The sequence below is a fragment of the Martes martes genome, assembly GCF_963455335.1.
Source record: "Martes martes genome assembly, chromosome: 14".
NCBI lineage: Eukaryota > Metazoa > Chordata > Mammalia > Carnivora > Mustelidae > Martes > Martes martes.
In genome coordinates this window covers 55396342-55419327 of record NC_137902.1, presented here as the reverse complement: position 1 = coordinate 55419327, position 22986 = coordinate 55396342, and the positions used below count along the sequence as shown (strand labels likewise).

At 52.4% G+C, this 22986-nt stretch overlaps 1 protein-coding gene across 1 annotated transcript in view; it reads left to right on the top strand.

The window, feature by feature from the left end:
* The first annotated feature begins 7904 nt into the window (after window positions 1-7904).
* PALD1 (phosphatase domain containing paladin 1) overlaps window positions 7905-22986 on the top strand; it is a 51206-nt gene continuing 36124 nt past the window's right edge. Inside the window, exon 1 of the mRNA XM_080822712.1 lies at window positions 7905-8011. The gene's annotated coding sequence lies outside the window, so the exon portion shown is untranslated. The remainder of the gene's footprint in view (window positions 8012-22986) is intronic.

Genomic DNA, 22986 nt, shown 5'->3' with positions numbered 1-22986 from the left:
ACTCCACACAGGTCTGTGGGCTTCGTTTCCTCCTCATTCCCCAACGCAGCAGCCAGGGTGACCGTGTTATAATGTGAACATGTGAACAAATCAAGGCATTTCTGTGCCCCAGGGCCCCAGTGGTGCCCCACTGACTCACAGTGAGGGCCAGTATCCTTACCGTAACCTCTAGGATACCCCCATCTAATACCCACCCCCTTGCTCACACTGAGCTATCCACACTGCCTCAGGGCTCCTTCAGCACACTGGGAATACCTCACCTCAGGGCCTTTGCACTGGCTGTCACCTAGATCTGGGATGCTTTTCCTCCAGAGAGCCACACAGCTTGCCCTGTTATTTCCTTCAGATCTTTACTCAACTGTGAAGCCTCTCTTAGATACCCTGTCTAAAATTTCGTGCCTCAGCTCCGTATCACTATCACCTCCCCATACATTTTTACTATTTATGGAGCGTATTTCTGTGGCTCCAGCTAGCATGTATAAGGTGGGATTTTTGTCCTGTGTTGTCAGCTCCTAGAACAAGTCCTCCCACCTAGTAGGTGCCCCGGGAACATTCATAGAATGCCTGCATGAAGAGGGAATGAATCGGCCCATTTTATAGATGAGGAAGCTGAGTCACAGGTTTACCTGAACCTAGTCTCTTGACTCCCACCCAGTTCACTGCTCTTGTGCTGAGCCGTGATTTCTGTCTCCTTCTCCCTCTGTCCCTGCTTCCAGGGAATGCCATGCTCTACTGTATGGGTTTGAATCTTCAGACCTCCCCTTAGGAAGTTCACCTGGTCAGTACGGTAATAACAAAAGACAGGTGTATCTCCTGGCATTTGTGCAGAAATGATGGTAATAGGCTGTCCCCATTTGTTGAGTGCCCACTCTGTACAAGGTGCTGGGGTAGCAGATTAGATGAATTTATTTCTCACTTAAATCTCACAGCATCCTGAGGGGGAGGAACTGTCATTGACCCCACTCTACAGACAAGGAAGTGGAGAGATTCCAGAGAGGACAAAGATCAGTAATTTCTTGAACCAGTGAAGATGTGAGGGCACTGGCCCTCTTAAGCAATGCTGGTTGCTGGGCAAAATGCTACTGCCTTTTGGCAAAGTAAGATGGCAGAACCTACCATAGTTTTAAATGCACATGATTTTGTATCTCAGCAGTGTGAGTTATGGTAGCCTGCTCTGAAGATGGAAACTATCAGGATGGAAGTCTGTGTGCGTAGGGGTTTTGCGGCAGGGTGCTGAAGACCACACTGTCTCCTTTCAGTTCTGTGTTCTTCCCCACCCCAGGGCATTTGCACATGCCGTGCCCCCTGCCTGCATGCTTTCTCACATGGCTGAAACCTTCTGTCTTCAGATATCAGCATAGACCTTCTGTGACCATGGTCCTTTCCCTACCTCCTTCATTTTCTCTCTGAGCTTCTCAGTCCCTTGGAGTCCACATACCAATGTGTACAATGTGTCATTATTATATTTCTTTGTTGACTCCCTTGTCCTTCCGTCTCTCTCTCTCTCTCCCTCTCTCTCACTCTCTTTTCTCTCTCTTGTTGGAATGTCTGTTCCACGGAGGGGCAAGACTGTTCCCCTCTGGTTGACATGGTCAGTCCTTAATAGCTGTTAGTTGGATGAGTAGTACCTCAATGAAATGGCCTGCCATCAGTAAACAGACGGGGTGGGGAGTCTGTGTCTGAACAGGAGGGGTGTTCGTGTTGTCTAGTTAAGGGAAAAAAAAAAAACTCTTGCTGGAGAAGGAATTTCTTTCTTTCTTTTTTTTTTTTTTTTTTTTTTAAAGATTTTATTTATTTGACAGAGAGAGATCACAGTAGACAGAGAGGCAGAGAGAGAGGGAGAGAGGGAAGCAGGCTCCCTGCCGAGCAGAGAGCCCGATGCGGGACTCGATCCCAGGACCCTGAGATCATGACCCGAGCCGAAGGCAGCGGCTTAACCCACTGAGCCACCCAGGCGCCCCGTTTTTTTTTTTTTTTTTTTTTAAGGATTTTATTTACTTGACAGTGAGAGATGCAGAGAGATAGGGAACACAAGCAGGGGTAGTGGGAGAGTGAGAAGCAGACTCCCCGCTGAGCAGGGTGTCCGATGCAGGGCTTGATGCCAGGACCCAGGGATCATGACCTGAGCTGAAGGCAGATGCTTAACGACTGAGCCACCCAGGCGCCTCAAGAGGGAAGTCCTTAAGAGGTGGGCTCAGAGTATGGTGGGAAGGACATAAACCTTTTCTTTATACACCTTCATCTGATTTGGACTGTAGGTACAAATACTTATGTAATAAAAAAATCTGGCCAACAACAAGAAATCAACAAAGGGAAAAAAATGGACCCAGTCAGAGGCAGCATCAGGATTTGAACCCTGGTCCTTCTGGCTCGCAGGCCATGTTCTCACCACACCCAGCCCTTTCCAATGCAGACTCCCAGCAGAGCCTCGCGGCGGTCCTCAGAGGAAGACAGAGCAGGAGCTCTTGGTTCTTTGTCTTTTATTCTGTGAACTGAGGTCTCATTTACAGACAGTAAAGCAGGGGACAGTCTGAGGGATTGCTGCACATGTCTCACCCAGACCAAGCAGAGAACATTTTCAGGGCCCTGGAAGTTTCCCTGGGGCCTCTTCTGGGCCGTTACCTGGCCCCCACTCTCAGGCACCCAGGCCTTGGAGTGCCTTCCCAGGGGTTAGTCCCTGCTCTTGAACTTTTTGTGAATTCAGTGTGAATGGAATTATAGCATAGGAGCTGTTTTTCTCTGGATTCTTGTGGCTTCTTTCAGCATCAACAGTTCGGTTCATCTGCGAGGCCACAGGCCTCAGTGTCCTCTTCTTTTTCATTGCTCTGTAGTATTCCATTATAGCAGTGTGCCGCCAGGCGTCGGTTTCTCCCTATGGATGGACTTTGGGCTTGTTTCCAGCTTTTGGTGATGGTGAGAAAAGCTGCTGAACACTCCTGCTTGTCTTTTGGTGGACACACGCACTTACTACTGTAGGATGCCCACCTGCCGGGTGGTGGGATAGAAGGCTCATTTTACCAAGAAAGAAGCTAAGGAGTCTTCAGAAGACCCAGAAGGGAAAATGACTTGCCCAAGATCACACAGTGACTCATGGGGGAGCTCAGCCAATCTAGCCCACCTCTGGCCCTCCCCCCAACTTCCTACCCACCTCCCCATCCCACAATGTGGCCTGCTTCTCACCCTAGCCCTGTGGGTAGGGTGGTCAGGCAGAGGTCAGGGGGCATAAGGAGGGCCGTATTTCCAGATCTCCTTACACTGGGCAGTGCCACTGAGCAGTTCTTGCTTGCACACCTTCTTCTCCGTCCCTGGCCTTGGGCACGGTGGGCAGGCCACAGTTTGCCTTCCTTGGCGGTAGGTGCTGGGACTGATGGAGAGCCGTTGTTATTTATTGGTTGTTGGCTATTGGCACAGGCTAGGACTAGCATGTGAGGGCCGCCCTGGGGCCTTTAGCGGTAGGTGCTGGGACTGATGGGGAGGGCCGCCCTGGGGCCTTTGGCGGTAGGTGCTGGGACTGATGGGGAGCCGTTGTTATTTATTGGTTGTTGGCTATTGGCACAGGCTAGGACTAGCATGTGAGGGCCGCCCTGGGGCCTTTAGCCTGGGAGTGTGTGTATGTGTGCGTGCATGCGCAGGCACGAGGTGTGAGTGTCCTGGGTCTCTCACATTCGCTGTGCTCCCGGTGGGTGCAGGAGAGTGGGGCTGCCTGGCTCAGACCCCCTATTGTGCTGGAAGGAGCCTGGCAGAGTGGCTCGTTCTGAGTTGGTGCCCCCCTACCCCCCACCCCGGCTCTGGGGCTACCTCCTGCCAGCCTGGCCAGGCCCAGGCAGCAATGTGTCTGCCTCTTTCCTTGGCACCCACCCCCCAGGTCTCCAACGGGGGAGGCCATGCCTTCAGCAATTTCCATGCCCGTCCCGCCTCTTGGCCTGGAACTATCCAAAGGCAGGGACAAAAATTAATATAGGCATCCAAAAACACTTTTTTTTGAATGAACCTTTTTTTTAAAAAGATGAGATAAATTATACATACCAAAAAATGTACCTGTTTAACCATTTTTAGTTGTACAGGTGACTAGCGTGACGTACATTCACACTGTTGCGTAACCATCGCCAACATGTCCAGAACTTTCTCCTCTTCTGAAACCGAAGATTATGCCCATTGAACACTAACCCCACATCATCCTCCCTCCCTTGGCCCCTGGCAGCCATCTTTCTCCTTCCTGTCTCCGTGACTTTGACTGCTCTAGGTCCCTCATGTAAGTGGAATCATATAGTGTTTGTCCTTTCGTGTCTGGCTCATTTAAACATTTAGCCTAATACCTTCAAGATTCATCTATGTTATAGCTTGTGTCAGAATTTCATTCCTTTTCTAAAGTTGTAATTGTTCTTTTGAGCTTATTTTATTTTTAATTAATTTTATTTTATTTGTTAAAAATTAATTTATTTGAGTGAGAGAGAGCATGAGCTGCAGGGAGGGGCAGAGAGAGAGAGGGAGAAGCAGACTCCCTGCTGAGCAGGGAGCCAGATATGGGACTCGATCCCGGAACCCTGGGGTCATGACCTGAGCTGAAGGCAGACAGTTAATGTACCGAGCCACCCAGGCGCCTCGGAGATTATTTTAAAAGTACCTCAGATCTTCAGGATTGAGTGAGGGTATTAACTTGATGGTGGGCATGGGAATAGAGAATGTTTATTCACATTTACTAGGGGAACAGTCCTTTTCCCGTGTTGTCTCATGTAATCCTCACCACATCCTTATGAAGTAGGTTCCAATATTATCCTCATTTTACAGATAAAGGGATTCGGCTCAGAGAAGTTCAGTGACTAGGCCAAGGTCACACAGCAAGTCATCGGTCTGCCAGGACTGGCCACCAGTCAGTGCTGCACAGTCCGTGCTCCTCAGTCCCACCCCCATTTGCAGTGTCCAGGCCAGGCTCAGAATTTTTCCTTGAAACCTTGTCTGTCACCTCTCCCCAGCTGAGCGTGGAGCTGATCGGTGCCGGCTGGTGCCGAGGAGACAGTGGCAGGCGGCCCCTCCTCCCTGGCTGGGTCCCCGTTCCTGTGCCCCAGCTTCTGTCGAAAGCCCGTTTATGAAGCAGCTTCCCTGGGCTCGGCAGTGATCTTCAGGGATGGGGTCCTCAGTGCCCCCGGCCCATGGCTGGCAGAGGCCGCTGGGTCCAGGGTGGTTGACGGCAGGATGTCACTGTTGGCAGAACTTTCCCTGAACAAACAGCTACCGGGAGCTTCTGGATCAAGAGGATAGATAAACAGGAAGAGGGAGAAACTTCAAAATATTTTTCTTCCCCTGCTGTGCCCTGGTGTTTTCTCTCTGCCCTTCCCTTGGTCACCCGAGGTTTGAGGTGGTGGATCTCTTCCCCGGCCAGAAGCTGCCCAGAGGCCTGGAGAGTCACAGCAGGCACGTTTTAGGTTTTAGGGTTTCAAGTTTAGTTTTGCCTGATGGGCTGGGATCAGCCTGGGCGTCCAGTGTGTACCTTGGCACTCTTGGTACTACGGATTTCTTTCCTTCTCTGTTACAGAGAAACCCAGAGTAGTTGGAGATGCTGGCTGGTGGTGGTAGTGGGGATGAGGTCTCCTGAGGTTTGGGCCCCAGAGTAATAGTCCTTGCTGAAGTGGTCCCTCCATGTGTTGCCTCTTCCATGCAGCCCTCTTTGGTTAACACAGGGCATCATCATACAGCTCTGCTATTGCTGCAGTCTATACAATAGTCACCCCACAAAGCAACATCCTGACTTTCTGGCACAGTTCCCGAGGCAGCTGGGGTTCAGCCCAACCCCATCCTGTCCTGTATTCTGGCCTCTAGTAAATACTGGTACTAGTAAGTACCTTACTACTTCTAGAAGCCTCTGTACAGTGCCACGCATTTCTTTCTCCACGCTGTATCCTCCATGTGGGATGCCTTTCTTGTCTGTCAAATGTGGCTCCTCTTTTAAGGCCCAGCTCAGTGGTCTCCTCTTCCAGGAAGCCTTCCCTGAGTTCCTGACCCTGAATTACCATTTGTGCAGCTCAGTGTAGAGGGAAAGGTCCTGGAGTCCTTTGTCTCGTGATCAGCCCTCTGAGCCTTGGTTTGCTTATCTGTGGATTGGGGATAGTAGGAGTGGGGAGAGGAGAAAGCCTGATTCTCTTGCCCTGGCTTTTGTGGAGTTGGCTAGTGCCCAGGGGAGAATGGCCCTCTCAGGGTTAACTCCCTGCCATGCCAGGACGGAAGCAAGGGCGACAGAGTGTGAAATGAAGTCACTTCCCTGCTGGGGGGTCTGCCATGTGCCTGGCCTTCTGCAATAAATCCTGTTTCCTCCTTTGGCCTCCGTGTGCCCACCCACTCCTGGCTCCCATGACCCCGAAGGTCCCCAGCAGGTGGGGCTCCCTGTGGAATGTTGGCTTGTCCTTCATCCGGTGAGGTCACTTCCTGTCTGGATCAGCCACCCACCTTTCCTGCCCTGGCCTTCCACGTGGAGGTTTCATGGGGATGATGGGTGTGGGTTCCAAGGGAGGCTACCCGAGGTCAAGTCCAGTGTCCAGCCTGCTCTGTATGCTGGGAGCACGGAGGGCCAGAAGGGCTCTGTGTGTGTCCCTGGGGCTGTCACTTGACCTCCTGGGCCCCCATTTCTTCCTCTGTGGAACCTGGGGGAGCCTGTATATTTCATACGCTCTGGGCACCGACTGGGTCAGGCCAGGGCATCCATGACCTCATTTAACCCTTTCTCTGCCACAGGGAAACTGAAGCCCAGGAGCTAACCCAGGCCTCTGGTTGTGGGGGGCAGGGCTGCGGTCTACCCAAGTCTTGCCGATTCTGAGATCCTAATGATTTCCATGGGAAGGTGTTTAGCTTTCCGTCACTGGCAACTCAGGAACACCTCGTCCTCCGAGCTTTTCCTGTGGGGTCAGGCGCTCTTTGGGCCATAACGTGGTTAAAGAACCAGGGTTGTTGCTGGGAACGGCCATACTGTGTGGTTCTGTGGTTTTACCCTCTGTTTTCTAGCAATAGTTTATGTTCATCACAGAAATGTCATAGAGGGGCTCTGGGGTGGTGCATTGGGTTAAGCGTCCGACTCCTGGTCTTGGCTCAAGTCATGACGTCAGGGTCTTGGGATCGGTCCCTGTGTCCGGCTCCCTGCTCAATAGGGAGTCTGCTTGATTCTCTTTCTCTCTCTCTCTGTCCCTCCCCATCAGGGTGTACGCGTGCTCTCTCTCTCTCTCAAATAAATAAATCTTAAAAAAAAGGAAACATCAGAGAACACAAAGATACACAGGAAGATTAGAAGGGCCATCTGTGACCCCACTTTCCAGTGATAACCACACTTCACCATGCATGTTTTGAGATTTATCCTTCCAGAAGCTTTTCCTATGTGTATGTATGTGTGAGCCCACGTATATATATACTGTGTCTTTTTTTGGTAACTAAATACACAATAGATATTTTCCTATGTGAGTCAATAAACTGTTACTTCTTGCTTTTGAAACTTTTAAGTTGGAGTTTCACAGGGATGGGGGGGCAGAAAAGCAGGCGCATCACAGGTATACACCCCGATGATTGATTATACAAAATGAGCACAGCCTTCACGGCCTCCCCCAGGCCAAGGAATGGCAGGGTTCCAGCACCCCAGATCCCTGCACTCGTCGCTGTCCCCTCCTTCCTGCTCCAAATGGGACGTCTTGTCTGACTTCCACCACCACGGATTAGTTTGGCCTGTGTTTGAGTTTTAGAGGAACGGAATCAGACAGAGTGTGTTTCTGTTGGCTTCTTTCCCTCCGTGTTGTGTTCTTCTTTCCCTCCGTGTTGTGTTAAGTGACAGTCATCTGACACTCTGACCATTTTAATGACTGCACAATGACGTCTGCCACACAGCGGACTTTGACCACGGTTGATGTGAAAGATGTTTTCAGGCTTTGGCTAAACTAAGCTAAGCTATGTCGAACATTTTTGCGGCCCTATCTCTGATGATTTCCTTTGAATCAACTGATAGGAAAACTGCGGGATCAAAGGGTTGCGTGTTAAGGTATTTAAGAATTATTGCTAGATTGGCCTCTAGGGAGTTGTGCAAGGTGCATCCTGCCAGGTGTTTTGGGGGGAGCCCGTCCCTGGCACCCACGTGGACGCTGGGTGTTTTCATGCTCTTGTATCTGTGACGCCATGAGAGGCAAGGTGGGGCTTTTCATACTTTCCAGTTTTTATTTTATTCTTTTTAGATTTTTAAAAAAAATTATTGGGCAGAGAGAGACACAGCGAGAGAGGAAACACGAGCAAGGGGTGTGGGAGAGCAGAGAGCCCGATGCGGGGCTTGATCCCAGGGTCCTGGGATCATGACATGAGCCAAAGGCAGACACCGAATGACTGAGCCAGCCAGGTACCCTGCTTTCCAGTTTTTAAAATACAAGTTAGGTTGCGTGTCTTTTTCTCACATTTATTGTCCATTTGTATTTCTTGGTTGGGCTTTTTTGGTTTTTTTGGGGTCTGTTATACTCTCAAGGTTATACTTATTTTTCTGCTTGAGAAGAGCTGTATTGAATATGATTAATAATAACAAAAATATCTTTATGCGGTTTACCATTTGCCTTTTAGCTTTGTGGGGTTTTGTGTGTGTGTGTGTGTGTGTGCGCGCGCGTGTGTGTGTTGGGTAAAAGCTGACCATTTTTTTAAGGGTAGTCTGATCTACTGATGTTGAACTGTATGTCTTCCTAGCATTTTGTGTAGAAAGTTCTTTTCTGTCCCGAATTCTCTTCTGTCACTAATGTGGTGTCGTTTCTAGTATGTCATTGTTCATCCTTTGGCACTTCCTTCAGGAGCATGATGTTAGAGGAGGATGATGTGCCCTTGGAAGCTCTTTGCCACCTGCGTGCCCTTGGGCAGTTACCCAGACTCTCTGTGCCTCACGGTCTGTACCTGCAAGGTGGGACAGACGCTAGTACATGTTAACCAAGGGTTTGTGGGTGTTAAATCACAGCTATTTGCAAGCTTTTTAGCTTCAGACCTCCTTCTTTTACACTCTTAAAAATTAAAGACTCCAAAGAACTTCTGTTTATGTGGGTTGTATACATAAATTGATATTTACTATTTGAGAAATTAAAACTGAATATATTTAAAAACATTCATGTATAAGTTTATTTAAAAAATAATAGCAAACCCATTATATGTTAACTAGATAAGGTGTTTTTTATTTTTTTTTCCCTGAAGCCTGAACTGTGTTTTCCAAAACAAAATACAATGGGAAGAGTGACATTGTATTACAGTTTGTAAATCACTTTAAAGATTAAAATAATTTTTTTAAGTAATCTGTACACTCAACGTGGGGCTCAAACTCATGACCCCGAGATCAAGGGTCGCATGCTCTACTGACTGAGCCAGCTGGACCCCCTCCGCAGATCACTTTCTTGTCTGGTTTAGTAACAGACATGATTCTCATATCTGCTCCTTTATTCAGCTCTTGTGATATGTTGTTTTGATTGAAATGTATGAAGAAAATCCAGCCTCACACAGATAAGTGGTTGGAAAAGGGAAAGATATTTTATTAGCCTCTGGATATTTTCTTTTGAGACCCCACTAAAATTCAACATGTGATAGTTTCTTAAAGGTCATTTGAAATGTAGAATCTGCAACCCTGTTAATGAATTTTTCATATTTCGTTATGCTAAGATCCATCGGATTGTCTTGCGAATGGATTTTTGACACAGGTATGATTGTGTCATATCACATATGGTCATTGGGAAAATACTGGCTCACGAAGTTATACAGATCTTCTCAACGTGGATACATTTCATTTTAGCGACGTCCGCAAATTACATATGTTAGTATCATCCCCTGTAGCATTGTGAAATCTTTGTGTTTTGGGATGCTGCCAGACTCACGATGGCTGATGCAAGTTTTCCAAAATTCAGTTGTTTCCCTTAAAGCTCTAACTTGATCTTTGGCAACAATGATCCTTGAAAGGGCAGGCTCACTTTGTTCAGTTTTGAGACAATTTTTGCCAGATACCCAATTCTGAGTAACCGGCGTTTGTCTGTTGGCCGTTCTTTCTGTGAATGCAGAGGCTGGTTAGGCTGACCACTCGGACAGGCTCGCAGGTGCCTCTCCCCCAGACACCCATCGTGTCCCCCAGCAGCCCAGGTACATGCTTTGTCATCACACAGAATAGTAAACAGATGTGTATGTACTTAAGCCCTGGGCTTCAGTGAAATTAGTTTTACTGCTTCATTAAAGACTTTAAAAAAAAAAAAAATTTATTTTCAGGTAATCCCTACACCCAGCATGGGGCTCGAACCCATAACTCCAAGATCAAGAATTGCATGCTCCATTCATTCATTGAGCCAGCCAGGAGCCCCTCATCAATGACCTTCTTAGGGGACACTGGCGTATTTTGTCACTGTGAGTGACGGGCGGCCTGGTTGGGGGCCAGCGCTATCCCTCCTGCTGAGTCTCACCCGCGGCTTCTGCACCATCAGCGTCCTCACCCATGGTGAAAAGGCGATGGTACTTGGTACTGTCCTGAGACTAGCCTTGACCTTGCAGGCACCGGGAAGGCGTTGGGGACCCGGGCTCTCCAGAGCGTGCGGTGGGAACTGTGGGTCAGGTGAAAGGGGAATGGCTTCCGCACAGGGCCTGGGCCTCTCTCGGGCTTCGGGCCGTCTTGCCCGCTGCCACAGTTATCCTCCCCCCGCTGACAAACCCCAGAGCGCACCTTGGGGTGGGGGGTGGGGATGTAAGCCGCTGGGTGTAGTTCATCACTTGTGATTTCACATCCTGCTGAAGCTGCTGATGTGTTCAGTCCTCGGGAGTGAGTGAGGAGTTGAGGGGACGCTTAGGTGCCCCCTTCTTCTTGTTCCTCTGGGAGGCAAGGAGAGCGTGAGTCAACAGGAGAGACGCAGGGGTCTCAGCCAGGCAGTTCTCCTGCAGGGGTGGGGTCTGTTTCTCAGACGGGCTCTCAGAGTCACCCTCCCCCCTTCCTGGCCTGAAGGGGCCTCCACAGCCTCTGGCCTTCATGTCCCTTCCTCATTAACCTTCTCTGCCCTATGGGACGCAGGAGTCCTCGTCCTTCCCCAGGCTCCATTTTCTTATGCTGGTTCAAACAGGCATGCATTTACAGAGCACCTGCTGTGTGCTAGGCCCTGGGCTAAAACCCATCTGTGCTGTCTCATTTGTGCTCACAACATGCCTCCTACAGAGCTGATCTTTCTTTGTTGTTCTTTAGAAATCTGTCCACTTTTGTTCATTTAAGTGGCTCCTTTGTGCCAGGCACTGGGGTACTGTCGGAGGCCAGCCCTGTCCCTGGCCTGGTGGGCTCCTGGAGGCCACGGCCATGTGGGACATGGCTTGGGGGACATGAAGGAGGCTCCCTGGATCAGGGGCTGGGGGTCAGCTAGGCAGAGGGAGCAGGTGGGGCAGGAAGCTATGGCGTGAATGAGCATGAGGCCGGTGCGTAGCTCTCAACCTCGTTTGCCCCTCAGCCCAACCCGCTGGTGCGTGTGCCATCGCTCGGATGATAAGCTGGCGGCATTGGCGTCTTGGAGAGGTGGCCTCACCTTGTCCTTCATGGGTTTTAGTACGAATTTCCGAGGGCATGGTTTCCACCTTACGTAGATTCTAAAACACCCCGGCCCAACCCCCACTCCAATAAGATGCACCTCTGCTTTCTTACTACTTTTGATATTGTTAATTATTTGCAAAGCCCCATTGAGATGTCTGTGCCAGGGACTGTAAGAATTTCACTCTGGCTAGAGTTTGGAGAACGAGGCTGGGAGCTGGGAGCACGAGGCTGGAGGGGAAGGCTGGGTCTGCCTGGCGGAAGTCATGGATTGCTGTGTAGTTCCTCCTCGAGTCTGAACTGAAGTCTTGCATGCTGATCTGTCTCTGCTTGGCATGCTTCCTGCTGTGGGGCAGGAGAGCTCCTCCTGGTCAGGGTCTCTCCCAGCCCTGGATGGACGTGCTTGGGGAGGCAGGTGGGCAGGCGAGGGGGTCAGAGACCCCCCCCGGGGCCTCACCCTGCTGTCCACTGTCTCTGTGAGTGTGGCCGGTTGTCTGGCCTACTCTGGACCTCAGTGTCCTCTTCTATAAAATGAGAGGAGCAGACTGGGGACTTGAAGGTGCGTCTGACTCTGACCCGAGATCCGTGTTGGTGTACAAGGTGGATTTACACTGTGTGTGTTTGTGTGTGTGTGTTAGGAGCGACAAGGCCCCTGCCCTCAGTGCAGACCTGAGGGTCTTGCCCTCCCCTCCCCCGCCCCCAGCTGTCCCCAGCCCCACGCTAGGGGACCCTGCAGCATGGTGACTTCCGTCATGTTTGTTCTGCAGCCCAGGCAGATGTTTCCGGCAGCTGGCCGCTCAGCCTCCTGCCCTATTTTTAGCTCCATTGTTACCCGCCCCGGGCATCTGGCTGCCTGGGGTGCACATGACAGGCCATGCCCCTGGAAGGGGTCCTCTTCTCTGGGTCCATCTCGTTCCCTGCCTTCCAACGGGTCCCTGGTTTAAGTTTCCCATCATCTGCTGGGAAAGTGAGGGTGGTATCGGGAAATGGGAGAGGGTGGGAGGATGATGCGGTGAAAAGAGCCCCAGCTGTGGTTCTGTTGTTCTGTCATGTAGTGAATCTGAGGCCTCAGTGTTCCCATCTGCCGAATGGCACAGTGGCCGGCGCATCTGCCTTTCTCAGAGGATTGTTCTGAAGCGGGAATGATGTTGTGAACGGGAAATTTATTTAGGAAAATGATCTTTGGAACCAACAGCTGTGGTGGGTTCGGCTTTCTAGGGGCCCTGGAGGAGCACTGGATCCAGACCAGGGAGATGGGGCACGTGTTTACTAGACACCAGGGCGGGGAGCTCAGCCTGGGTCTCAGGGGACCCAGGCCGCACTCTGGAAGGAAGAGGGGGCATTGCCACCAGGCGTTGGTGGAAGGCGTGAGGGGATGTGGGTGCAGATGTCTGAGGACAGACGTGCGGGCAAGGGAAGGGCTAGATGTGTCCTGGGAGGCCCGAGCGGGAGGGGGCTTGGAGCATCTCTGGCCCGTAGCTCTGGAGCTTTTCCTCTCTAGAGAAGCTGCGTGGCAGGGCTGGGGACGGGAGGCTCTGCATCGCCCTTCCTGAGCTGGCCGCTAGCTTAGCGGGTATATTGCACAGTGAGCTGTGTTGCACACTGGACTTTCATCAAGGACTGAAAGGGCTCAGCTGCTAAAAGCTGGAAAGCCTTCCATCCCGCCCATCCCCCTCACTTTGCAGATGGCAGTGAAATGTGGCCCAGAGAGGGCTGTGCTTAACTTGAGACCTCTTAGAAAGTTCGGGCTGGAGAGGAACGTCTCCTGGGGCTTTTGCTGCTCTATACCATAGAGACCGGGGTTTGCCAGGAAGGTTGGGGATGTGGAGGGTAATAGGGGGTGCTGGGGGTGGGAAGGGAGGGGTCTTGAAAGCTGGGCAAGAGAGTCTAGACTGAAAGCCACAGAAGTAGAAGGATGGGGACAGACCCCAGAATTGGGTCATGGATTTTCAAGGTTCCTTAAAAGCAGGCCTCAGGCCCCCATGATGTTACTGGAGGTCAGAAGTGGGGGTCCATTCTGAGGTCTCACTGGCCCCTTGGGGCCCTGTCCCTGGAAGTGGCCAGGTGAGTATCAGCAGGCCCAGAGACCTGGGTGAGGTCTCAGGAAACTCTAGATTTCTACTGACCCTGAGATGCCCAGATGGCCGACTGCTTGGAGCTCAGCCGGTGAGCATGTCCTCCTTAACCCTGTTCTCCCCAGGGTCTTCCCCACTGGGGTTTTGCCTCTCCTTTCCCCCAATCCCAGGTGCATGGAACCTGGACACGGGCGGTGCCTCAGACTCTTCCAGGAGCGGGATGACTGCCCTCCCAGAGCTGACTGGGTCCCCCCCTAGGGAGTATGACATCCCCCTCCTCTCACTCCTCCCGAAAAATCCAACAGGCAGGGGCCCTCCCATCCAGATAACACCTTCCTGTTTTCCAGAATAGCCCAGGGGGGCCACAGAGAGACTGCAGATGGAGAGACACTGTAGTCTCTCTCTGCCTTTTCGGAATAATGGTGGCCAAGCCTCTATCTATGGCATGGAACAAACATTTAGTTGCTTGGAACTTTCCAGATCTCTGTGGCTGACTTGGGGAGAGCTGCTGGCCCGCACCGTCTGGCAGTCGTTGGTGCTCTAATGGTCTCCCGTGTGCGTCTCCTCAGCGACCCTGTGGGCCCTGGTGGCCAGAGACAATGTCTTCTGTATTCTGTGAACCCCTATGCCCAGCACCTGCTGGGTTCACAGGATCTTGGTGTTGCTCTACCTGACTGTTACAAGCCAGGAAACTTGACATTCTCCTGTGAGAGGGGAAAGAAGTACGTTCTGTCTTGTTGTCGTGTGGCGTGTGGTCACTAAGGGTCAAACCTAAAAATACTGGAGCGCATTAGTCAGGATTAGGTTTGGCTGCGAGTAACAGGACAAGCCAAGTAACAGTGGTTTACACAAGATGGAAGTTTATTTCTATGTCCTGTCCAAACCCAGAGCTTTGCAGCCCACGCCTGGGGTGGTGGTTCCAGGCGGTGGATTCCTTGGGAAACTTGACCGCTCCCATTCCGAGGGTGTGGCTTCACGTGCTCGTGGTTCAAGATGGCTGGGAAATGTCAGGCATCGCATCTGTGTTCCAGACAGCAGGATGGAGGAAGAGAGGAAAAGGGGCCCTAGGGAAGATTCTGGAACTTGCCACATGACACGGCCCCTGGTGTTCCATTAGCTCAGACTGTCATGGGTACCTGCAGGGGACATGGGGAGTAGGTTTCTGCCCGTCATCTGGCTTGTTTAATGGGTGGAGGCATTGTGGGCACTTTGGTCAAACCTGAGGATGCCCCCAGGCTGAGAAGTGGGTCAGGACTTCCGGGATTATGGAGTCTCCCCCAGGGACATCCCCCACCAGGGACATTCCCCCCCAGGGAGGTCAGTCTTGGGACCAGAAAGCCCCATGCCCCAGGGCCAGCAAGAGGGAGCAGAGAAGCTCTCTGGGGGTCAGAGGCAGCCCAGTGGCAACGGTCAGAACAAAGGATGTGGGCCAGCCTCTCCTGAGGGGGTCAGAGTCTGCCAGGAAGTGTGGCCTGTGTCTGGGCTACTGGGGCCTGAGGGAGAGGACAAGCTCCCTCACCAGATGGTAGCCAGGAGGCCAGGGGACTCACAGACTTGGGGACTCATGTAGGGGCTGCAGGAGCTGTGACAGAGGTAGACGGGATGCCACCAATGCAGGGCTGCCCCAGGGAGCAGGCTGGGGAGGTCAGGGAGGGCTCCAGGGCCCTGTACCTGCACCCCACTTCAAGAGAAACCAGAGATCTACACTTCTGTTCAAAACCCCTTGATTTCCAAGTACTGGCAGCTAATTAGAGTGGAAAATCGCAGACCCACAGGGATCAAGCCAGTGGTACACAGGACCGCTTTCTGCCTGCGGACGATGACCTCTACCCTCTAGACCAGATGCTTCCTGAGTCTTCAAGGGGGAGGACTTGGGGGGATGTGTGGAAGGCTTGCTTCTTGTGAGACAGCTTGACTTTTTAAAAATTTCATTTAAAAAATGTTTTCATCCCCAGTTTTGTATTTGGACAACTTTTAAGCCTACAGAAGGGAGGAGAGTACTGTTAGTGAGTTAGTGTCTGTCCTCGCTGGTGGCTGACATTTGCTGCGTTTGCTTGTGCTCTCTGTCTCTGTCTCTCTAGCTCTGTCTCTGTCTCTCAACCACCTAAGGGTGACAGACACCAAGGTGCTTCATCTCTGGACCCTTCAGCCTGGGTCTCCCAGGAGCACAATATCCACAATATCATCACACCGAGGAATTAACTTATTTATTCCAAAACGCCATCCATATTCAAAATTTCCCATTTGTCTGCAGAATGTTCCTTATAATCTTTCCCCCTTCTCTAATCCAGGTTCCTGTAGAGACAGAGCTTTATGTCAGGCAGAGCTGACCTACAGGGGAGGTTCAGAGGTGGGAGGGCTCCCCAGGCTAGGAGCCAGGAGGCTAGGATTGCCAGAAAGGACCCTTTACCTTCCCGAGGGTCCTAGATTCCGCAGAGCTGACAGGAGACCGTTCTCCATCCGCCAGCTGTTAGGGGAGCCAGGAGGGAGGCTAGCCCTCCCCTGCAGTGTCTCCCAGCTTGGGCGCTCCCTCGGCAGTGGGACCTGCTGTCACTTGCGGGTCTCCCACTGGCCACAGCTCCTCAGCTGCCCAGTCACTCTGCCCACTCTGCCCACTCCTGGCTCCAAGCCCACCTCATACTGTCATCTCAGGGGGTGACAAGGATGACTCCTCCCTGCCGGAACTGGGACCCTCGAAGGCTAGCTCGGAACTCCAGGCCCATCCCGCGGTGGCCGTCCACCTGCTGCATACTGGGGAATGTTTCCAAACATTCTTCCACCTCTGGTTTTAACTTGTGGATCTTTTTTTTTTTTTTTTTCCAGTTTAGAAAAAAGTGGAAACATTTCAGAAACATACAGTGTAGCGGATGAGGGAGGTCTCCTGCCATCCCAGACCCCTGGTAGCTTTGCTTTGTATGCTGATCTGCTCGTTTTCAAAAGAAGGAGGCTGAGGGCTGGAGGTGGTGGAGGGTTAGGTCTGGGTGACGCTCAGAGACGTGAGGCCATGTGCCACGCAGCCAAAGCCATGTGACTCTGCCTCCCCTGAGCTGCGGAGCCTGGGGAAATTCCTGTTGTTGGCCTGCTTCCTTGCGGCCTCTTCTGTAGAGTGGGGGAGTCACAAACTCTGTCTCACCTGGTTTTGAGGTGGTTGACATTAGCAAAGCCAAAAAACTCACAAAGATATGAAAAATCCCACCAGGCTGTATGAGTGCTGTGATTATTATGGGCACATGGATGGCAAGGGGCAGCGGCCACTGGAGGTGGTGGGGGGACAAAGACACAGAGCTGGGGGAGCACAGTGGGGGGGTGCGGGGGGCGCCCAGGTGAGGAGCCGTGACCTTTATCCCAGTCTGAAACCATTACAAATAACTATACTTTAATTGCACGTTCCCAAAGTAATCCTATTCGTTCTCGGAAATTGAGAAGGGACGGATAAGCCAAAGGAAAGTAGATAACGTCACTTGGTGCCCCCACTCAGAAGTAAGTAAACATCCTTCCTATCTTTTGTGCCTCCTTGTTGTGGGGTGCCGCCCTTGTTCCCATCAGCACGAGCCAGGCAGGGTGGGGAGATAACGAGATGGAGCCGATTTGTTCCGTCATTATGTGTGCAGCCCCTCCCCTGAGCCAGGCAGCGGACGGAGCCAGGAAGGACGCAGGATGGCCCCTGCCAGGAAGAGCGTGCTGTGGAAGGGAATGGAGTGTTCCATCTTGCAGTGATCACAATGGGCTGCGGGTGTTGAGAGGTGGGGTGGAGGGGTGGGTGGTGGGTGTGTCATCAGGGAGGGCTTCCTGGAGGCACTGGGCTTTAACCTCAAGGGGTGGGTGGAATGTGGGAGGGTGGGGGGAGGAGGGCAATCCAGGTGAGAGCAGGATGGTGTGGGAGCCGCTTCCTCCTCATGCTCTTGAGAAGGACTGAGACCTGCTCCTTGGTGCCAGCTGCCCACTCCTCTGAAGCTAGAAGCTTCAGGTGCCTGAGGCTGGTCATATGCTCATCTCATAAATATTTCCTGAGCATCTGCCGGGCGCTGTCCTGGTGCTGGGGCCACGATGTGGACCAGTCAGGCACTGTCCCGGCTTGGAGAGGGACGGGAGGAGGCCGAGGGGTTCCCATAACCCTATCAGTGAGGCAACTGGGAAATAAAAGGGCTTGTAGATGGACAGAGACTGGTGTGGGGTGCTGTGGGCAGACAGCGTCCCCAGAGGCTCAGAGAGGCCTCCCTGAAGAGGGACATTTGAGCCACGAGCACAGGAACGGGCGGCCATGTGAACAAGCTGAAGAACGTTCCAGGCAGAGGGTGCTAGGTGTGCAGCCTTCATGAGGAGGAGTGGGCTGGGGGTGCTGGAAGAAGGAGGGGCCTGTGGCCAGGACCAGCGGTGAGTGAGGTCAGAGGGGCGGGGCCTCCTCAGCAGGGGATGGGGCTGGATGTCCCCGTGTGACCTGATTCAGAGTTTTACAGGATCCTCTGGCTGCCGCACGGAGGATGGATTGTGGGGGGACAGGAGGGAAGGACAGAAGCTGGTGGTGTGGACCGGGTGGTGGCAGAGGTGGGAGGGAGCGGGAGGGGGCAAACCTGTTCTTCTGTGGGGAGAGTCCCAGAGTGGGCAGAGGACTTGCCCAAGGTCATGCAGAGCAGGGCTCTCTGGGTTCATGGTGATGGACAGGAGCAGATGGGAACCTCCCTGAGTGGGCTGCCGGATCGAATGGAAGGGGCAGTTAGAACGGTGTGTTATGCCCGCTCTGCCCTGTCACTGGCTTGGGATGGGAGCCAGCGGACCGCTGAGCCCACCAATTCCTCCCAACTGTTCCTTTCATAGGCCTTGTCTGTGTGAGGCCCCTGGCCCCATGAGGGAGGTTCAGATCCAGCAGTGGCCAGGAGGGGATGTGGGAAGGGATTGGGGGGAGAGAAGTGCATGAGGTTGGGGCCCCTGGGAGGGGAAGGGGAAGGGGACTGATGAGTCGGAGCCCCGGCTGTGTCAGGCTGGCTAGCTGTCACTTTCTACACACTCACTGATTTCAGCCTCGTACAGCCCAACTCAGGAGGCACAGGGACGCCCCTGCGTTTAGAGGGGAAACTGACACCCGGAGGAGGTAAGCCATACACCAAGTATGTGGTGTATGGGAGTCACTAAGTAGTGGTGGAGATGGGAATCCACCAGTCTTGGGCCCCAGAACCCGTGCTTCCCAGGGTCAGAGCCGCTGTGTCCCCGACTAGGTGCCGGGCCATTAGAGTCCCTTAAAACTTCCATTGAGTCCCCACTTTTCTATCTGTTAAATGGAAATGCTGGCACTGGCTTCCCAGGGGGTCCCCGTGTCTGGAACAAGGTCAAAATTCTTACCTGCAGCAGGTCCCCCTAACGCCCTCTCCCCCACTCCCCCGCTCCCCTGCACTGGCCGAGGGGTGCCTGCTGGATCACGGAGCTCGGAGACTCAGCAGCACTGTCCCGCAGAAATGTCACGTGAGCCCCCTGCATCATTTTAGTCCCATTAAGAATGTGAAAATATAGATGAACGTCATTTTAATAATGTTGTTTACTCCGATATAACCCAATATATCAACACAGAATCATTTTGACATGATTTGACGGGATATTTTAATTTTTTGGTACGGACTCCTTGAGATCTGCGTGCATCTTACACCTCTAGCGTATCCTGCTGACCTTGCTGGACCGTGGGAGATGGTAAAGCTGTCTCCCAGAGTGGCTGGATGGCCTTAAACTTCAGTGGCCACGTCTGAGACACGCTTTGCTACACTTCCTCGCCAGAGCTTCCCGGTGTGGGTCTGCCAGCGTTTGTTGATCTAACGTGTTTTGATGACAATGGATGGTGCCTGGTGTATGTTTATATGCTTGTTTGATCTTCGCACATACCTTCACATCTTGCCCATTTTAAAAAAGGGTTTTATCTTTAAGGAACCTCTACCCCCCTTGAACCTACAACCCCGAGATCAAGGGTCATACACTCCAGTGGCCGAGCCAGCCAGGTGCCCCATCTTTTGGTCATTTTTCATTGGAATCTTGTTAATTTGGTACCAGTTGTGAGAGTTGGAACCTCTTTTTTTTTTTTTTTTTTGGTCAGGATTAAATGAGATTCTGTATGTCAAGTGCTTTGCACCCAGAGATCTAGCCGTTGGCCTTCCGTCTCTGCAGTGAGGGTCACTGGCTATCTCAGGCTGCTGTTTAGACTCCCCCCACCCCCCAAACGCAGGGTGACCACACACCCTGATTTGGCTAATTACACACTCATGCATTATCCACTCAACACCATCTCCCTGTGTTCCTGACATAGTCTTGCCCTTTGCTCGGGCTGGAGGGGGCCATGGCCCAGCCAGGGAGCCTGGGCATGGGAGGCAGGAGCTCTGGCTTTCAATTCTGTCCTTATGACTTGGAGCACCTCGAGTTCCCTCTCTGGGCCTGTTTCCTCATCTGTGAAGAGAGAGGGTTGGACTAGCTGACCTCCGGGGGCGTAGCCTGCTCTGAAGCTGCTTTTGAGAGCCTTTGGTGACAGCTGGTTGTGTGGTTCTGGGAGTCACCTCTTTCCTTGAGGTGGGACTAGGGATTTTGTAAGAGAGTCTGGGTCCATCCCAGTAGGCAGGGAGGGAGGACAAAGGAACGGGGCTGGGGTCAATAGCTGATGTGCAGCTTTCTGCTTCAGTCCTGAGAGCCAAACTCTGCTTTGGAAAAGCCTGCAGGGTTTGCCAAGCCTGGAAGTCATGGCTGCTGCATTGGGACTTGTGAGCTTTGGGTTACAGATGGGGAAACTGAGACCAGAGTGGGGACGATTCAGTTTTACCAAGAACCATATGAAAAGAAACAGACTTAAACTCATGTTGCTGTTTTGGGCTGAGGCCTGAAAAGTCTGCTTTTGAACCTCTTGCCTGGCCTCCCTGTTCCAGCACCTCCTCGGCTTGAATGCTGCCATTGACGAGAAGCTCATCACTCTGCAGCCTGGGCATTTGTGCTGTAAAATCAGGCAGTCAGTTGATGAGCTGGAGCTCATGTTCCAGCTCCTAACGTTGAGTTGTTCCTGGGGAAACAAGGTCACCTCTCTGCCACGGATTCCAGAGGGCGGTTTCTTTTCTCTCAGGAATGACTGTGTGTGGAGGCAGGCGGATCCACCTCCTCATGGGGGAATTCCTCAGACGCCGTGAGAGCTGTGGTCCAGATGATTCTGTGGCTTCTTAGTCGCTGAGGGCTTCTGTGGGTGAAATGGGGCCTGGAGTCCTCGATCCCACTGTGGGGAATCGTGCACCTCTCTCCCTCTCTGGGAGGCTGTGTCTGGGATGCTCTGGCAGAGAATGGAGTGGATGAGTGGGGGTCCAAGAGGGAGGGAGGGAGAGTGTGGGGCATGCTCCGGCTCTCAGGGCAGGAAGGCAAACTGGGAGGAGTGGCTGACAACTGCTGCTGTCCGCCATCCTCCTCTGAAAATGGACACAGTAAGGCCAGGACCTTCGGGCTTGTTGGATGCCTACCGCTCTGTCGGTGCTTTGAAGTGTTAACAAGCAGATGCAAAGGAGAAGGTGAAAAGGGACCTAGGTTTGATGGAGAATATTCTTTTTTTTTAAGATTTATTTTATTTGGGGCGCCTGGGTGGCTCAGTGGGTTAAGTCTCTGCCTTCGGCTCAGGTCATGATCTCAGGGTCCCCACATCAGGCTCTCTGCTCAGCAGGGAGTCTGTTTCCCCCCTCTCTCTGCCTGCCTGTCTGCCTACTTGTGATCTCTCTGTCAAATAAATAAAATAAATCTTAAAAAAAAAGATTTATTTTATTTATTTGAGAGTGAGAGAGAGAAAGCATGAGCAGGAGGAGAGGCAGAGGAAGAAGGAGAAGCAGGCTCGCTGCCGAGCAGGGAGCCCGACGCAGGACTCAGTCCCAGGACCCTGAGACCATGACCTGAGCTGAAGGCAGACGCTTAACTGCCTGAGCCACCCAGGCGCCCCTGGCAGAGAATATTCCCCCTTCAAATTAGGGTTTTCTTTCTTTCTTTCTTTCTTTCTTTCTTTCTTTCTTTCTTTCTTTCTTTCTTTCTTTCTTTCTTTCTTTCTTTTTGCCAAGAGCCCCTCTAGCCACCTGGCAGAAACTCATGGGCCCCCTTTCCAGAATGTTTTCAAGTGCACAGACTGTACGGGCTTACAGAGGAAGTAAGATGTCAGAGAGCTATGGAAACACTAGAAAACAAATTGGTGGTGTAGTAATACATGTTGTCAGTTACTATTTTGTGAACAAGATCACCGATGAAGTAAACTATGGTTAACTTTTATTTTGTGAAGACACATCTGTGACCAGGCTGTTGTCACTCAGCTCGGGTGGGGACATTAAGCTAGAGCGTGCCTTTAATGGGCACACGTCTGCGTGGCAGACACCCAAGTGAGTGTGGTTGTCCTTTTGGTCTCAGGTGTTGAGAACCTGTTTGCAGATGGCATGGCAGCAGCTTTCGGGCTCGCCGGGCACGGTGAGGATAGGTTTCATTCTGGGGTCCTCAGGAATCACTTGCTTGTAAGGTCACTTGTGAGAACCTGGGGGCTTAGGACCACCAGGCACACATTTGCCCAGAGTTGGCGAGTCAAGGCTCCCCAGCGCCTATGGGCGGGGCCCCGGGTCCCTGTGGCTTTAAAGGAGGGATGATCACGAGCCGGTTCCAGACACCTGCAGGGCGCGGTGGGGTATAAACTGCCTGTGAGTTCCATGACAACCACGTCCCAGGCTCTGTCACACAGTGGCAACAGCAGCCTTCACTTGTGATCGGATGAAGTTCGGGACTAGCATAATTGTTTATAAACCATCCAGGCTCCGTGGAGCAGGTCTTTCAGTGTGCCCACACCCTGTCCCTTCCTCCGTTCTCCCCCCAGGCAGAAGTTTGAGCACTAGGACCTCACTAACATGCCCCCTGCCTTGCTGACCACCTTCCCTGGTAGCAGGCAGTTGTGGCGTGACCACCAGGACCACCAGTCGTAGGAGCTAAATCCATTTGAATCTGGAAGAGGCTTTTGGACCATGCCATCCCCGCTGTCATTTTAGGGCTGGGGACGTGGGGAAGTTGCTTGGGGCCCTGTAGCCTGGGACCAGCAGGAGGAGGCCCCTGGGCCGGTGAGGCTCACTCCAGGCAGGGTGGAGAGAGGTTTCAGGAGGAGTTTTGCAGAGTGGGAGGCCTGGAGATCGGGGGCTTCACCCTCCTCTAGACGGTTTGGAAGCCGGTCAACTTTCAAAGGGTATTGTCCTTCCCCCAGCCCTGGAGCCTACAGCTGTGCACATGGATATTGTCTCCCAGCGGCCCTGACGGGGCACCAGCTGGGGCCTGTTGTTGCCTGTGGAGCCCACGAGAAGGGGGAGTGGCTGGAGCTGGAGCTGTGGGGGTGTCAGCCGCAGCTCAGCCTAGAGCGGGCAG